General features: G+C 39.3%; 1 protein-coding gene and 1 pseudogene across 4 annotated transcripts in view; one reads left to right on the plus strand and one right to left on the minus strand.

Moving 5' to 3' along the window:
• Positions 1-15,311, minus strand: part of OTUD7A (OTU deubiquitinase 7A) — a 344,700-nt gene that overhangs the window by 207,802 nt on the left and 121,587 nt on the right. The window lies entirely within an intron of this gene.
• Positions 6,714-8,906, plus strand: LOC118908774 (SWI/SNF-related matrix-associated actin-dependent regulator of chromatin subfamily A member 5-like; annotated as a pseudogene).

Below are 15,311 nucleotides of genomic sequence, written 5' to 3' on the forward strand. Positions count from 1 at the left end.
GTAATTTGTATAATACCTATTAGCTAAATAATTTGTATATAATTTGTATACAGTAATTTGTAATTACTAGTAATTTGTATATAATACCTGTTAGCTAAGGGAAGTATAAGTTGGGTGGCATTATTAACGTATTTCCAAAGTGCTTTTCATTGTTTCACTGTCTATAAAAATTTCTATTACTTTTGTGATGAAAAAGTGAGAGCATCTTTATGAAAGGTGACATTTTGCCAGGGGACCCAAGTGAAAATTTCAAGAAGGGGATGGTTGGTTGAGTCAAGAGCCAGTAAAGATGGAGCCTCGGGAGAGAAGGGTAAACAGGTACCCTGGGAACAGCAGAGAACAGGTCGGGAGTGGCTGGGGGTTTGGAGGGAACGATGAACATTCTGTGGCATCGGGGGCCACTGCTGCAGCCACTATCTTCCAGCTCTGTAATTAGCATCCTAACTATAAAGGGAAGAGGAGTAGAATTTGGTTGAAGATGGAGACCTGATCATGCATTCAGTCAGAATGGAGGGGAGTGGGGGACAGGGAGCCCTGTGCCTCAGTCCCCAGACCAGACCAGCAGTGTCACAATCTCAAAGGGTCCTAGAGGCCTTCTGCTAGAGCAATACAGGGAATCCAGTAACTTCAACAACCAGGCAGGATTATCTGCTAACTAAGAAGTGCAGATAGTTTTCCTGGGAAGAAAGGACCGGTGACAGCCGGCTGGCCGCCCCGTTACCAGGGCACGTGCACACGCTGTTGTCTTTCTCTGCCAAGTGCAGCATGTTGTGAAGCCTGAAATCTAGGCTGACAGGAAACATAATCCCAAAATGATCTTCTTTGCTGGGTTGGGAGGCCAACTGCTGCCCACCTGTGGCATGTGGACACTGTAGCCTGACCCCAGCTCGGGGAGGTACAGATGTGACCCTGTGGGTAGCAGGGCAAGTCCAGCACCTGCATCTTTTACACCTTTTTGCTCTTTCAGCCTGGGTACAGAAAAGCCAAGAAGACTTTCTGGTTTTAAGACTACAAACTGTTCCTGAGGTGAGGATTTTAAATGTCCATTTATACCTTCCTCAAGCCACTCCCATACTGATGCTAGGCTCCCACGAATGCCACACTGCCTGTGGCCAGACTGAATGAGGTGGTCTCTGGGGAAGCCTAGAACCACTCTGCACTGGATGGGGGCTTCAGAAAGACCAGGGACTTGCAAAAACATGCATTCTTGAGGAATAACATAGACTTATCAAAGGGGAACTTCTGAGGGTGGGTCTGAGGAAGTGTGTATTTTTACAAGCACCTGAGGTGTGTTTATGCCACTCAGCTTTGATCAAATGACTTTGGAAACCATAGTGACAAATGAAGCCAGTGCAGGAACCTGATGAACACCTATGTGCTGACTCACTTGTATAAAGGAGTCAATTCGAGCTCTGCTGTCTTTCAGACATTCACTGTTGTTTGTCTGATACTTAAATATTGGATTCAGTTCCCAAAAACAACTGGATTTTCACCCTTGCCTATGCCCTTCCTTAAAACAAACAAACCAAACAAGAACAAAAACAAAAACCAAAAAAACTCCAAAGAAATGAAAAACACATAAAAAAACAAAACTTAAAGTAAATGGAGCATCTTAAAAGTAGTCACAGGTCACCGTAAAATCCAGGAGGAAGGTAACAGCACTGGCTAATTTTAGTCTTTAATTACTGTCTAATGCATACTGTCATTTATATGGTGACATAAAAATAAAAAACAGAGCATAAAATTTTCAAACAACTACATGGGAATAAAAATAAATGCAAGTGACACTTTTGTTCACCAATAACTTCTGAGCACCCACCACGGGCCAGGACCTATTTGAGGGCCTTGAGATATGCTGTGGACAAACAGGCAGAAACTCCCAGGGGGGTTCCTAACAGAGGCAGAGAAGCGCACACATGGCACCATAATCAGTGCACTGCACAGGATGACACAAGGTGACTAACCGCCACAGAACAGGATCAAGGATGGGAGGGCCACAGGTGTGTTTGAGGACTTCAGATGGGCAGGTGTGTCTGGACCACACAAAGCAAGGGCTAGGTAAGAGCTGAGGCCCATACAATGTCAGGGGAGTCAGCCCAGCAGGCTTCTGGGGTCTCCCTACAGGCCAGGACCTCAAGGCTCCCGCAAAGACCACGGCCTCCAGGTACCCTGCACACCATGGCTTTGAGGGTCCCCACATACACCATGGTTTCAAGGGTCTCCCTGAGGCCACGGCCTTGAGGATCCCTCTAAGCACCACAGCACTCACAGCCTTCACTTTGTGTGAAATGAGGGGCCCAGGCAGGCTCTGCAGCTGAGTAACATGATGGAGCTTATATGCTAAGAGGCTCGTTTTGGCTGCGCTTAGAGAGCAGATGGCCGGGGGAGGGTGGGAAGTGGGAAGGAGGAGAGAAGCAGGGAGATGAGTCAGGAGGCCACCGCCTTAGCCGGAGGAAGAGGGAGAACGTCCGGGCCAGGAAGGCAGTAGTGGGGGCGGGAAGAAGTGGCTGAATTCTTGATACATTTTGAAAAATCAATGTTAAAAAAAACCTAAAAGAAGGCAACAAACAAGGGTGGGGGGAGCAGATGTGAAACAAGTCAAAAGCACAAGAAAGATGGGTAGATTTAATGCTAAATGTGTTGCTAATTAAATTCAATGTAAAGACACCAGATGCTCCAGTTAAAAGCAATAAATTGGTAGACTGAGTATAAAAATGCAACAATACGTTGTTTATACAAGACATCTAAAATGTAAAGATAGAGAAAAGACAAAATTAAGAAGGTAAATAAGAAATACACTATGCAAATTACACTCAACAGAAAACTGGTGTAGCTATGTGAATATCAGTCCAAAGAATGGACTTTGAGGTAAAAAGCATTTACTGGTGATGAAGAGAATTATGTCATAATGATAAAATCAGACATAATAAGAGTAGAGACATAAAAGATTTGAACATACTATTGATAAACTTTGCCTAAAGGACATATAAAATTATACTCCCAAGAGCTGCAGAATACAGTGTTTCAGTACACACTGAACATTTACAAAATATTTACCATATTTGAAGACATAATGAGTATCACCAAAAATTTCAAAGGATTAAATCACATACCATTCTCTGACCATAATACAATTAAGTTAGATAACTAACAAATCCTCATATAGTTAGAAAATTTAACACATACTTCTAAATAATCCATAGGACTTGCTTTAAAATACTACAGTAGGATGGTGTGTCAGCAGGCAAAGATATAGAAAAAACAAGATTGGCCACAATTAGATAATTATAGAAGCTGAGTGGTGGGTATGTGACAATTCATTATACTATTGTTTCTACATTTACAGACATTGAATATTTTCCATAGTTAAATGTTAAGTAAAATAAAGTCAGTGAAAAAGCCACTATGAAAGATAAAATGCAATAAATAAACTAATAATGAAAGAAGAAATCACACCTGCAATAATAAAAATAATAAAATATTTTGAACTAAATGATAATAAAATACTTCATATAAAAATTTGTGGGATACAGTAAAAGCAATAGAAGGAGTGTTACTGCTTTAAGAAAATAAGACAACCAAAAACTCATGAGCCAGCCATTTCAATAATTTAGAAAAAATTAGCAAAATAAACACAAGAAATTAGAAGACAATAAGATCAGAAATGAATAAAATGAAAAACAGATGGTAGATAAGATCAACAAAATCAACCATTAGTTTTATGAAAACAGGAATACTATTGATAAGCCTCTAATAAGAATACTGTGCAAACGAATTGGCAAAAAAGGACAAAATGAACAAATTTCCAAAAAGAAAACTTATCAAAATTGACTTTAAATAATCAAAAGCCTAAATTATCCTGTAACTGTTAAACAAATTAAATCAATAGACAAAGACTTCTTTATCTAGAAAAGGGCGTCCAAGTCCATGTTGTTTCTTCAACAAATGAAGAAACAATTCACTGTTACAAAATCTAGCCAGGGTGCAAAATAAGAGGGTATAATCCTCAACTTATGTTGTGAAATAGGCACCTAATCTTGGTATGAAAAGGTGACACTGGTAGTAAGAAGGAAATTTTAAAAAAACATTACATGGCAATTTCAGTCACAAAGATCAATGATATACATTTATTACAAATGCATCATGACGAAAAGGATTAATCACAGGAATGTACAGATGGTTTAGCATTATAAAACTGACCACATCCACAGGATTAGGAGAGATATAAATCAAATAATCATATTTCAATACATGTATGCAGAAAACATTTTTAAAAACTACATTTAAGATTTTATAGTAACAATTAGAAATAGAACGAAATTTCTTTAACCTGATGAAAGTTTCCTTAAAGAGAAAAAATAGCACAAATGTTCATATTTGTGAAATGTCAAAAGCTTTTCCTACCACAGTAAAATAGAACTGAATTCAAACATATAAATAATTAAGTGTTAATGGACTAGACTCAAGTTACCCATCGAGCATTCATTTCAATTAGAAGTCAGAGTATCCAACTATAAAGAGAGACTCATTTTAAATGTAAAGACAAAGGTAGCTTGAAAATAAAAAGATGGAAGAATATATACCACGTAAATTATAAACACAAGAAAGGTGAAATGACTGTATCAATATCAGACAAGATAAGGTTCAAGGGAAAAAATGTATGATTAGAGATAAACATTTCATTATGATGCAAACATCAATTCACCAGGAAGACATGAACCTATATAATAATACATATGTACAAATATACTACTTCAAGATACATAAAGTAAAATATAAGACTAAATGGAGATACAGGCAGGTTTACAACCATAATGGATGGTTTTATTATCTCATTCACAAACAATTGCTAAAACAACTAGGTCAAAAAAAATTAGTAAGTATACAGAAGATCTGAATGCCGCCATCAGCAAAAATGACCCAATTACTATTTATAGAACACTCTACCTCAAAAACTGCACAGTATACATTATTTTCAAGTGCAAAAGAACATTCATTTCTTGGTGAACAGGCCATGTGCTGAGTCACAAAACGTATCTCAATGAAATTCAAAATGCTGAAATACTACAGAGTATGTTCTATGACAACAATGGAGTTAAACGGGCAATCATCACCAATAAAGTCTGAAAAACATCTGAAATACTTGGCAACTAAAGAGTACACATGTGAGTAACTCCCATCAAAGAGGAAATCACATAGAAAGTTAGAAAATATTTCAGATCAGAAGATGAACAGATAACAAACATATCAAGTTGTGACAAAGGAGAAATCACAGGGAACTTACAAAATACTTGAAGATATTAAAAACATCAAAATGTTGGTCATGCAGTTAAACTGTGCTTTGAGTAAAATTTATAGTATTAAACACATACAAGAAAAGAACAAATGCTTAAATCGGTGATCTAGGTTTCTACCTTAAGTATCTTTGTAAAAAGATATGCAAATCAGAACCAAAGTAAGTAGAAGGAAGGAAAATACGAAGAGCTGAAATCAGTGAAAAAGAAAATGAAGAAAAAAATGAGAGAATTGAAGAAACTAAAATTTGGTTCTTTGGAAAAGTTACTAAGATATTAAAAGTTATATAACAACTAGCAAGATTGATGGGACAGAAAGAGAGGAAAAGTGAAAGGGGGCTAGAAGCTCAGGTTCTACAGATATAAAAAGGAATATTGTGTATAATTAGTATAATAAATTAGACAATTTAGATGAAATGGACAAACTTCTTTAAAAACACAACTAAATGTGACATAGGATGAAATAGAAAATTTGAACAGCGTATTTTATTCTGACTCCTCTTCATTAAGGAAGTTACATTCATTGTGGAAATCTTAACGTATAAAAAACAGCCATCCCGCTGCCTCGGCCACCAGCGGCGTGAGCGGCGGCAGCACAGGCGGCCCCTCCGCAGCCGGCGCGGGCCCTGCGGACTCCGAGGCGGAGGGGGTCTTTGATCAGGCATCTCCTGGAAGGCAAAAAGACATCCAAGGGCCAGATCATACTTTATGAAGAAAAAATGCGACCTGTCCGAGCAAATAGGTTTGAGTATTAATTAAAGCAAATAGAGCTGTTTGCCCATTTTTTTTGGCCTGCTACTCAGAAGACTCCAACCTCACCTTTGAAAATGAAACAAGGGCGCCCACGAATAAAAAAGGATGAGAAACAGAACTTACTATCAGTAGGCGACTAGGCGACTGCCAACACCGTAGAACAAACAGAGAAAGAGCAGGATGAACAGAAAGCTCCCAACCAATCAACGTTTGCACTCAATTTGAAGACTCTGTGTGCGTCATATGTAAAATGGGGTAAACTGAAAGATTATCAGGTTCAAGGATTAAATTGGCTCATTTCTTTGCATGAAAATGGCATCAATGGTATCCTTGCAGATGAAATGGGTCTGGGAAAGACTCGTTAAACCATTTCTCTTCTTAGGTACATGAAACACTATAGAAACATTGCTGGTCCTCATATGGTTTTGGTTCCTAAATCTACATTACACAACTGGATGAGTGAATTCAAGAGATCGGTACCAACACTTAGGTCTGTTTGTTTGATAGGAGATAAAGAAAAAAGAGCTGCTTTTGTCAGGGATGCTTTATTACCATAAGAATGGGATGTATGTGTAACATCTTATGAAATGCTTATAAAAGAGAAGTGTGTTTTCAAAAATTTTAATTGGAGGTACTTAGTTATAGATGAAGCTCACAGGATCAAAAATGAAAAATCTAAGTTATCAGAAATAGTGAGGGAATTCAAGACTACAAATGGATTATTATTAACTGGAACACCTCTTCAAAACAACTTGCATGAGCTCTGGTCAATTTTTTTGTTGCCAGATGTCTTTAATTCAGCTGATGACTTTGATTCCTGGTTTGATATAAATAATTGCCTTGGGGATCAAAAGCTAGTTGAGAGGCTTCATATGGTTTTGCACCCATTCCTCCTTCGAAGACTTAAAGCTGATGTTGAAAAGGGTTTGCTTCCAAAGAAGGAAGTAAAAATCTATGTGGGTCTCAACAAAATGCAGAGGGAATGGTATACTTGGATATTAATGAAGGACATAGATTTACTAAACTCTGCAGGGAAGATGGACAAAATGAGGCCGCTGAGCATCCTGGTGCAGTTGAGGAAATGCTGTAATCATCTGTATCTCTTTGATGGAGCTGAACCTGGTCCACCTTATACCACACATACGCATCTAGTTACCAACAGTGGAAAATGGTGGTATTAGACAAGCTGTTCCCTAAATTAAAAGAACAAGGTTCATGAGCACTAATCTTCAGTCAGATGACAAGGGTGTTGGATATTCTGGAAGATTACTGTATGTGGAGAAATCAAGAGTACACAGATTGGATGGGCAGACACCTCATGATGAGAGACAAGAGTCCATCGATGCATCAATGAACCAAACGGCACAAAGTTTGTGTTCATGTCAAGCACTCGTGCTGGTGGTCTTGGCATCAATCTTGCTACTGCTGATAGTAATTTTGTATGATTCGGACTGGAATCCCCAAGTAGATCTCCAGCATATGGACCGAGCACGCAGAACTGGACAAACCAAGACAGTCAGAGTGTTGTGCCTTATAACTGATAACACTGTAGAAGAAAGAACAGTGGAACGTGCTGAGATGAAACTCAGACTGGATTCAACAGTCATTCAACAAAGAACGCTTGTGGATCAGAATCTGAACAAAACTGGCAAAGATGAAGTGCTTCAAATGATTAGACATGGGTCGGCACGTGTATTTGCTTCAAAGGGAAGTGAGGTTACTGATGGAGACACTGATGGTATTTTGGAAAGAGGTGCAGGGAAGACTGCAGAGATGAATGAAAAACTCTCCAAGGTGGGTGAAAGTCACTTAGAAACTTTACAGTGGGTACAGAATCGAGTGTTTATAACTTTGAAAGAGAAGATTACAGAAAAAAAACAAATGATTGCTTTCACAGAGTGGACTGAACCACATAAAAGAGAAAAAAAAGCCAACTATGCTGTTGATGCCTATTTTGGGGAAGCCATTCATGTCAGTGAACCTAAAGCACTAAAGGCTCCTCAACCTCTGCAACAATGTTCAGGATTTCCAGTTTTTTCCCTCCATGTGTATTTGAATTACTGGAAAAGGAAATTCAGCATTACAGAAAAACTATTGGGTACAAAGTACCTGGAAATCCTGACCTACCAAATGCAGCACAAGCACAAAAAGAAGACCAGCTTAAAACTGATGAAGCTGAACCCCTTAATGATGAAGAATAAGAGGAAAAAGAGAAGCTGCTAACACAGGGATTTACCGACTGGAGTAAGAGAGATTTTAACCAGTTTCTCAAAGCTAATGAGAAGTGGGGTCCGTGATGATATTGAAAATATATCAAGAGAAACAGAAAGAAAAACTCCAGAAGAAGTTGCTGAATACTCAGCTGTGTTCTAGGAAAGATGCAATGAGCTCCAAGGCATAGAGAAGATTATGGCTCAGATTGAAAGGGGAGAGGCAAGAATGCAAAGAATTAGTATCAGAAAAGCACTTGACACAAAGACTGGACGGTACAAAGCACCTTTCCATCAGATGAGAATACCATATGGTATGAAAAAAGGAAAAACCTATACTGAGGAAAAGGATCGTTTTCTGATCTGTATGCTGCACAGACTTGGATTTGACAAAGAGAATGTTTATGATGAATCACAAGAGTGTATTTGCAACTCTCCACAGTTCAGCTTTGACTGGTTTCTTAAGGTCAGAACAGCAATGGGGCTCCAGAGGAGGTGTAACACCTTAATTACCTTGGTTGAAAGAGAAAACATGGAACCAGAAGAAAAAGAGAAGGCAGAGAAAAAGAAAAGAAGATCAAAGCCTTCAACTCAGAAACATAAAATGGATGGAGTACCTGATGGTAGAGGAAGGAAAATGAAGCTGTAACTATGAATACATATTTGTTTCATAATCACTAACTTTAAACTAATAGTTCTTTCATTTATGGGTCCTCATAAAATGTACTGTACAATGCTCAATTATGTCATTCAGAGACATCAGGTTCATCTGTTTACTGAGCTAGAAACATAGGATGTAGGTTCACTTTTTTAAATGCAACAGCTGTTCTGAAAGTTTTTTTATCATTAACACTTGAGGTAATAAAACAGGCTTCATTTATTAATAAAAAAATAGACATGGATGACTTCACTTATGAATTCTACTGAATATTTAAGGGAGAAATAATGCCAACCTTACCTACACTAAAAATAGAAGAGAAGGAAACACTTTTAAACTTGTATGAAGGGCAGCCAAAATTAGAGAATATTAAAAGAAAGTAAAGATCAATAACCATCATGAACAAAGACATCATCATTCATAACAAAATACTAGCTGGATCTTGCAATATGTGTATACATAAAAAAGAATCATAACCAAGTATAATGTATCCCAAGAATGCAGGGGTGTGTTATTATTCAAGAACCAATCATATGACTTACCATATTAGCAGGAAAAAGAGAAAAAAAAACATTGGACTAAATTGAACAGGTATTCATGTACTTCTTAAGAAAAAAAAATCTTGAATAAAGAAGAATTTCCTCACTGAATACAATTACATTTACTTAAAAAAAAAACTGCTGGGAGCCAAGATGGCGGCGTGAGTAGAGCAGCAGAAATCTCCTCCCCAAACCACATATATCTATGAAAATATAACAAAGACAACCCTTCCTAGAATAAAGACCAGAGGACACAGGATAATATCCAGACCACATCCGCACCTGAGAGAACCCAGCGCCTCGCAAAGGGGGTAAGATACAAGCCCCGGCCCCGCGGGAGCCGAGCGCCCCTCCCCCCAGCTCCCGGCAGGAGAAGAGCAGGCAGAGCGGGAGGGAGACGGAGCCCAGGACTGCCGAACACCCAGCCCCCGCCATCCGGGCCAGAGCGCAGACACAGTGCGTGCCCAGGGGCCCTGGATACTGGGGGAACAGGGCAGCAAGAATGGTGAGTGGGTACGGAGGCCTGGCGCCGGAGGACATAAGAAAAGCGAGCGGCCATTTTTGTTTCTGTTTTGTTTTGGCAACCGCTATTTGGAAGTCTTAAAGGGATAGGGACCCCAATACTAGGGAAACAGGGCAGCAAGACCAGTGAGCAGATGACTGGGGCTGGCGCCGGAGAATAAAGACGAATGAGCGGCGATTTTTTTCTTTTTTTTTTATTTAAAAAAAATTTTTTTTTTTTGTGGTCGTTCTTTTGTTTTGGTGGGTGCTTTTTGGAAGTCTTAAAGGGGCAGGGCGGGACACTTAATCCAGAGGTAGGGAATCCGGGGATCTCTGGGCACCCTAACCCCTGGGCTGCAGGGAGCAGGGAGGCCCCTTATGCAGATAAATAGCCTCCCAGACGCTCCTGCTCCAACGCAGCTCCACCATTTTGGAGTAGCTGCCCGAGCCAGGCCACGCCCACAGCAACAGCGGAGATTAACTCCATAGCAGCCGGGCAGGAAGCAGAAGGCCTGTCTGCGCGCAGCTACCCAGCACAAGCCACTAGAGGTCGCTGTTCTCCCAGGAGAGGAGGGCCACAAACCAACAAGAAGGGAAGTTCTTCCAGCCGTCACTCGTCCCAGCTCTGCAAACTATTCCTATCACCATGAAAAGGCAAAGCTACAGGCAAACCAAGATCACAGAGACAACACCAGAGAAGGAGACAGACCTAACCAGTCTTCCTGACAAAGAATTCAAAATAAAAATCATAAACATGCTGACAGAGATGTAGAGAAATATGCAAGAGAAATGGGATGAAGTCTGGAGGGAGTTCACAGATGTCAGGAAGGAGATAACAGAAATGAAACAAACTCTGGAAGGATTTATAAGCAGAATGGATAAGATGCAAGAGGCCATTGATGGAATAGAAACCAGAGAAAAGGAACGCATAGAAGCTGACATAGAGAGAGATAAAAGGATCTCCAGGAATGAAACAATATTAAGAGAACTGTGTGACCAATCCAAAAGGAACAATATCCGTATTATAGGGGTACCAGAAGAAGAAGAGAGAGGAAAAGGGATGGAAAGTATCTTGGAAGAAATAATTGCTGAAAACTTCCCCAAATTGGGGGAGGAAATAATCGAACAGACCACGGAAATACACAGAACCCCCAACAGAAAGGATCCAAGGAGGACAACACCAAGACACATAATAAATAAAATGGCAAAGATCAAGGACAAGGAAAGAGTTTTAAAGGCACCTAGAGAGAAAAAGGTCACCTATAAAGGAAAATCCATCAGGCTAACATCAGACTTCTCAACAGAAACCCTACAGGCCAGAAGAGAATGGCATGATATATTTCATACAATGAAACAGAAGGGCCTTGAACCAAGGATACTGTATCCAGCACGACTATCATTTAAATATGATGCTGGGATTAAACAATTCCCAGACAAACAAAAGCTGAGGGAATTTGCTTCCCACAAACCACCTCTACAGAACATCTTACAGGGACTGCTCTAGATGGGAGCACTCCTAGAAAGAGCACAGCACAAAACACCCAACATATGAAGAATGGAGGAGGAGGAGGAATAAGAAGGGAGAGAAGAAAAGAATCTCCAGACAGTGTATATAACAGCTCAATAAGCGAGCTAAGTTAGGCAGTAAGATACTAAAGAGGCTAACCTTGAACCTTTGGTAACCACGAAGTAAAAGCCTGCAATGGCAATAAGTACATATCTTTCAATAGTCACCCTAAATGTTAATGGACTGAATGCACCAATCAAAAGACACAGAGTAATAGAATGGATAAAAAAGCAAGACCCATCTATATGCTGCTTACAAGAAACTCACCCCAAACCCAAAGACATGTACAGACTAAAAGTCAAGGGATGGAAAAACATATTTCAGGCAAACAACAGCGAGAAGAAAGCAGGGGTTGCAGTACTAATATCAGACAAAATAGACTTCAAAACAAAGAAAGTAACAAGATAAAAAAGGACACTACATAATGATAAAGGGCTCAGTCAAACAAGAGGATATAACCATTCTAAATATATATGCACCCAACACAGGAGCACCAGCATATGTGAAACAAATACTAACAGAACTAAAGGGGGAAATAGACTGCAATGCATTCATTCTAGGAGACTTCAACACACCACTCACCCCAAAAGATAGATCCACCGGGCAGAAAATAAGTAAGGACATGGAAGCACTGAACAACACAGTAGAGCAGATGGACCTAATAGACATCTACAGAACTCTACATCCAAAAGCAACAGGATACACATTCTTCTCAAGTGCACATGGAACATTCTCCAGAATAGACCACATAATAGGCCACAAAAAGAGCCTCAGTAAATTCCAAAAGATTGAAATCCTACCAACCAACTTTTCGGACCACAAAGGCATAAAACTAGAAATAAACTGTACAAAGAAAGCAAAAAGGCTCACAAACACATGGAGGCTTAACAACACGCTCCTAAATAATCAATGGATTAATGACCAAATCAAAATGGAGATCCAGCAATATATGGAAACAAACTACAACAACAACACAAAGCCCCAACTACTGTGGGACACAGCAAAAGCAGTCTTAAGAGGAAAGTATATAGCAATCCAGGCATATTTAAAGAAGGAAGAACAATCCCAAATGAATGGTCTAATGTCACAATTATCGAAATTGGAAAAAGAAGAACAGATGAGGCCTAAGGTCAGCAGAAGGAGGGACATAATAAAGATCAGGGAAGAAATAAATAAAATTGAGAAGAATAAAACAATAGCAAAAATCAATGAAACCAAGAGCTGGTTCTTCGAGAAAATAAACAAAATAGATAAGCCTCTAGCCAGACTTATTAAGAGGAAAAGAGAGTCAACACAAATCAACAGTATCAGAAACGAGAAAGGAAAAATCACGATGGACCCCACAGAAATACAAAGAATTATTAGAGAGTACTATGAAAACCTATATGCTAACAAGCTGCGAAACCTAGGAGAAATGGACAACTTCCTAGAAAAATACAACCTTCCAAGACTGACCCAGAAAGAAACAGAAAATCTAAACAGACCAATTACCAGCAACGAAATTGAAGCGGTCATCAAAAAACTACCAAAGAACAAAACCCCCAGGCCAGATGGATATATTTCGTAATTTTATCAGACATACAGGGAAGACATAGTACCCATTCTCCTTAAAGTTTTCCAAAAAATAGAGGAGGAGGGGATACTCCCAAACTCATTCTATGAAGCTAACATCACCCTATCACCAAAACCAGGCAAAGACCCCACCAAAAAAGAAAACTACAGACCAATATCTCTGATGAACGAAGATGCAAAAATACTCAACAAAATATTAGCAAACCGAATTCAAAAATACATCAAAAGGATCATACACCACGACCAAGTGGGATTCATCCCAGGGATGCAAGGATGGTACAACATTCAAAAGTCCATCAACATCATCCACCACATCAACAAAAAGAAAGACAAAAACCACATGATCATCTCTGTAGATGCTGAAAAAGCATTTGACAAAGTTCAACATCCATTCATGATAAAAACTCTCAGCAAAATGGGAATAGAGGGCAAGTACCTCAACATAATAAAGGCCATCTATGATAAACCCACAGCCAACATTATATTGAACAGCGAGAAGCTGAAAGCATTTCTTCTGAGATCGGGAACTAGACAGGGATGCCCACTCTCCCCACTGTTATTTAACATAGTACAGGAGGTCCTAGCCACGGCAATCAGACAAAACAAAGAAATACAAGGAATCCAGATCGGTAAAGAAGAAGTTAAACTGTCACTATTTGCAGATGACATGATACTGTACATAAAAAACCCTAAAGACTCCACCCCAAAACTACTAGAACTGATATCGGAATACAGCAAAGTTGCAGGATACAAAATCAACACACAGAAATCTGTGGCTTGCCTATACACTAACAGTGAACCAACAGAAAGAGAAATCAGGAAAACAACTCCATTCACAATTGCATCAAAAAAAATAAAATACCTAGGAATAAACCTAACCAAAGAAGTGAAAGACTTATACTCTGAAAACTACAAGTCACTCTTAAGAGAAATTAAAGGGGACACTAACAGATGGAAACTCATCCCATGCTCGTGGCTAGGAAGAATTAATATCGTCAAAGTGGCCATCCTGCCCAAAGCAATATACAGATTTGATGCAATCCCTATGAAACTACCAGCAACATTCTTCAATGAACTGGAACAAATAATTCAAAAATTCATATGGAAACACCGAAGACCCCGAATAGCCAAAGCAATCCTGAGAAAGAAGAATAAAGTAGGGGGGATCTCACTCCCCAACTTCAAGCTCTACTATAAAGCCATAGTAATCAAGACTATTTGGTACTGGCACAAGAACAGAGCCACAGACCAATGGAACAGAATAGAGAATCCAGACATTAACCCAGACATATATGGTCAATTAATATTTGATAAAGGAGCCATGGACATACAATGGTGAAATGACAGTCTCTTCAACAGATGGTGCTGGCAAAACTGGACAGCTACATGTAGGACAATGAAACTGGACCATTGTCTAACCCCATATACAAAAGTAAACTCAAAATGGATCAAAGACCTGAATGTAAGTCATGAAACCATTAAACTCTTGGAAGAAAACATAGGCAAAAACCTCTTAGACATAAACATGAGTGACCTCTTCTTGAACATATCTCCCCGGGCAAGGAAAACAACAGCAAAAATGAACAAGTGGGACTATATTAAGCTGAAAAGCTTCTGTACAACAAAAGACACCATCAATAGAACAAAAAGGAACCCTACAGTATGGGAGAATATATTTGAAAATGACATATCCGATAAAGGCTTGACGTCCAGAATATATAAAGAGCTCACATGCCTCAACAAACAAAAAACAAATAACCCAATTAAAAAATGGGCAGAGGAACTGAACAGACAGTTCTCCAAAAAAGAAATACAGATGGCCAACAGACACATGAAAAGATGCTCCACATCGCTAATTATCAGAGAAATGCAAATTAAAACTACAATGAGGTATCACCTCACACCAGTAAGGATGGCTGCCATCCAAAAGACAGAGAACAACAAATGTTGGCGAGGCTGTGGAGAAAGGGGAACCCTCCTACACTGCTGGTGGGAATGCAAATTAGTTCAACCATTGTGGAAAGCAGTATGGAGGTACATCAAAATGCTCAAAACAGACTTACCATTTGACCCAGGAATTCCACTCCTAGGAATTTACCCTAAGAATGCAGCAATCAAGTTTGAGAAAGACCAATGCACCCCTATGTTTATCGCAGCACTATTTACAATAGCCAAGAATTGGAAGCAACCTAAATGTCCATCGATAGATGAATGGAT

This window comes from Manis pentadactyla, chromosome 18, assembly GCF_030020395.1.
Source record: "Manis pentadactyla isolate mManPen7 chromosome 18, mManPen7.hap1, whole genome shotgun sequence".
Classification (NCBI taxonomy): domain Eukaryota; kingdom Metazoa; phylum Chordata; class Mammalia; order Pholidota; family Manidae; genus Manis; species Manis pentadactyla.